This window comes from Furipterus horrens, unplaced genomic scaffold (genome assembly GCF_987537825.1).
Source record: "Furipterus horrens unplaced genomic scaffold, mFurHor1.1.pri manual_scaffold_1, whole genome shotgun sequence".
NCBI lineage: Eukaryota > Metazoa > Chordata > Mammalia > Chiroptera > Furipteridae > Furipterus > Furipterus horrens.
Window position 1 is genome coordinate 145240286 of NW_028327171.1, and position 3656 is coordinate 145243941.

Below are 3656 nucleotides of genomic sequence, written 5' to 3' on the forward strand. Positions count from 1 at the left end.
TGTTTGTTCATTTTGTTCATTAGATTCCACATATGAGTGAAATTATATGGTACTTGTCTTTCTCTGGCTGACTTATTTCACTTAGCGTAATCTTCTCCAGGTCCATCCATGCTGTTGCTGAGGTTAAGATTTCTTCTTTTTTTATGGCTGAGTGGTATTTCATTGTGTAAACATGTTACAGCTTTTTTATCCACTCATCTACTGATAGGCACTTGGGCAGATTCCAGATCTTGGCTATTGTAAATAAGGCTGCAATAAACATAGGGGTGAGTATATTCTTTTGAATTAGTGTTTCAGATTTATTTTTCTTTTTTTTAATCCACTGCCAAGGATATGTTTATTGATTTTAGAGAGAAAGGGTGGGGAGAGAGAGAATGATCTATGTGAGAAAAACATTGATGTGAGAGAGAAACATCAATCAGTTGCCTCAAATATGCACCCAAACCAGGCAAGGAACCTGCCACCTTCTGATGTATGGGATGACACTCCAAGCAACTGAGTCACCCTGCCAGGGCAGATTTGTTTGGATATATTCCCAGAAATGAATTTGCTAGGTCATAAGGCAATACCAGTTTTAATTTTTTGAGGAAACTACATACTGCTTTCCACAGTGGCTATACCAATCAGCATTCACACCTACAGTATGTTCCCTTTCTCCACATCCTCACAAACATTTGTTGTTTCTTGATTTATTGATGATAACCATTTTGACAGGTGTGTGGTGATTTCTTATTGTGGTCTTAATTTGCATCTCTCTGATGGCTAGTGATGTTGAGCATCTTTTCTTATGCCTATTGGCCATCTGATTGTCTTCACAGGAGAAGTGTCTGTTCAGGTCCTTTGCCTATTTTTTAATTGGATTGTTTGTTTTTTTGGTGTTGATTTTTGTAGGTTCTTTATGAATTTTGGATATTAATCCCTTATCAGATGTTTCATTGGTGAATATTTTCTCCCATATAGTGGGTTGTCTTTTTATTTGTTGATGGTTTAATTTGATCTGAAAAAAACTTTAATTTGATGTAGTCCCATTTGTTTATTTTTTCTTTTTGTTCCCTTGCCCAAGCAATATATAAGAAAAAAATACTGCTATATTAAATATTTGAGATTTTACTGCCTATGTTTTCTTCTAGGATTTTGATTTTAACATTAAGAGGCTATAATACATCTTGAGTTTATTCTTGTGTATCATGTAAGGAGGTGGTAGAGTTTCATTTTCTTGCACGTTATCTGTCCGATATTCTCAATGCCATTTATTGAATAGACTGTCTTTACCCCATTATATGTTCTTCCATCCTTTAAAAAATATTAATTGACCATACAGGAATGGGTTCATATCTGGGCTCTCTATTTTATTCTGTTGATCTATATGTCTGTTTATTTTTTTCATTAGTACTTAAGTTTAATTACAATGAATAAAAGTTTAGATGAAGCACAGACCAGAATAGTGTTTATAATCAACTTCTGAAAAATCACATTTGTATAAAGGAAATAAAACAGGCCGGAAGTCCAAAAAAAGTGCAGCTTGTATTATTGCACTTGAATAGAACATGCTGTTCAGGGTAGCATAATACTTAGGCCAGAGATGGCCAGTAGGAGAAGACAGACACAGAGGACAAACCCCCAGGTAGTATTTGTTCTGTATTCCAAACTCTCCAGTGGCCTCAAAAATATTTAACATTTTGAAACATTCAGTTAGAGCTCTTTACACAAATGACTGCTGTGTCTTCCACATGTTTTAGTTGCGCCCATGTTCTTCATTCCAATTCTTGCGCAAGTTTAAGGTACACCTGTACCTCACACAATGAGACACCAGTTGCACCCACAGCACCCAGGGCCCAGGCAGTGGAAAGTGGGGAAGGGAGCCAATTTCTACTTTACACAATATTAGGGACCAAAACTATGGCTATAGTTCTATTCTCGAGCTCTCTTCATTTTAGTCATTTACATGGGAACATGAGAAAAATTGACAGTGAGTATGAATCAGCACTAAAGTAATTCCTAAGCTACTAGTAGAAAGTAAAATTTAAATTTAAAAAGTCCCCAGCCACATTCTATAAGTGGCATAACTGTATGTATAAGACAAAGGCTATAAACTTATAGAAAAGATAAACTCTGACTTCCAAACAAATTGCAAGATTGATTTTGCCCTTCCCTTGAGTGTTATATAGAAAAATGTAAACCAGTGGGCCTAGTTACCAAAAAGCATCTGTCCTCCTAAACCAAGGAATGACCTTAAAGTTTGGCCTGAGCTAGTTTTATCTTCAAATTTTCTCTGAGTTTGTCCGTGAACTCAAATGTATTCAAGTAGTCAGAACGCTGCACATTGGGTAAACCTTTTATACAAGTCCTTGGTCATGAAGCCAGCCTCAATGGTCTCAACACAGACTTCTTCCAAAGCCTTTGCAAAGAAGCCCATATCTTTATTGTTGTCAAGCTTAACCCTGTGGGCCAACCCTCTGGTCCAGTCAAAAATGGAAGCAACGGGACTGGTAGATGTCTCCTGTCCCTTTTGGTACATGCGGTAGTGACATGTTACTGTCCCATGGACAGCCTCTGCTTCTACCGTCTTGCCATCTGGACAAACCAGCACACTGGCCATCATGCCAAGAGAACCATAACCTTGGGCCACAGAGTCTGACTGGACGTTGCTGTCGTAGTTTTTGCAGGCCCAGATGAAGCCACCCTCTGACTTCATTGCTTGGGCCACCATGTCACCAATGAGGCTATGCTCGTACCAGATCTTCTGGGCTTCAAACTGGGGTGTGTACTGCTTGTCATATATCTCCTGAAAGATGTCTTTAAAACGTCCATCATATTTCTTCAGAATAGTGTTTTTAGTGCTTAGATACAAAGGCCAGCTTTTAGACAGAGCTTTCTGGAAAGAGCTGTGTGCAAAATCTTGGATTGACTTATCTTCATTGTATATCCCCATGGCAATGACACCACCCTCTTCAAAGTTATGTACCAGGTACGTCCTTTTTTGGGATCCATCACTTGGTGTGTAGGTTATCTCTACTTTTCCAGGCCCAGGGACAACAAAAACAGATGCTCTGTATTGATCCTCATAAGCATGGCGACCTATGATGATGGGTTTTACCCAACCACTCACAAGCCAGGGGATATTTTTGCAGATAATAGCTTCCCTGAAGATAGTACCACCCAGAATATTTTGGATGGACCGTTTGGTGACTTCCACATTTGTTTCAACTTGAACTCCTCAACCCTCTTCTTGTCGTGGGTGATGGTTGCACACTTGACACCAATGTTGTACTTCTTTATCGCCTCTGCGGCGTCCTTGGTGACCTGGTTGTTGGTGGCGTCCCAATGTTCTATGCCTAAATCATAGCTGTGAAGGTCCAATTCCACATAGGGAAAAATGACTTTTTCTTTATTCAATTCCCAAATGATTTGTGTCATTTCGTCTCCTTGTGTCTCTACCACAGAACCACCACGGATTTTTTGAGGAATTTTGACTTCAATAAACCACGGCGAATCAACTTCAAATCACTTCAACTTCTTTCAGTCTTGTATATTCAGCTGAATGCAGTTTATCTTTTGGATTTCTTTTTCCCTTCCTTGCGACCAGAACTTGTCGCTAAGTTCCTCTCTCCATACCCAAGACCTGTGCTTTCTTCCTTTCCCCTGTTACAACTACT

At 39.0% G+C, this 3656-nt stretch overlaps 1 pseudogene; it reads right to left on the minus strand.

Moving 5' to 3' along the window:
- Nucleotides 1-2232: 2232 nt before the first annotated feature.
- Nucleotides 2233-3432, minus strand: LOC150022007 (isocitrate dehydrogenase [NADP] cytoplasmic pseudogene; annotated as a pseudogene).
- Nucleotides 3433-3656: the final 224 nt, after the last annotated feature.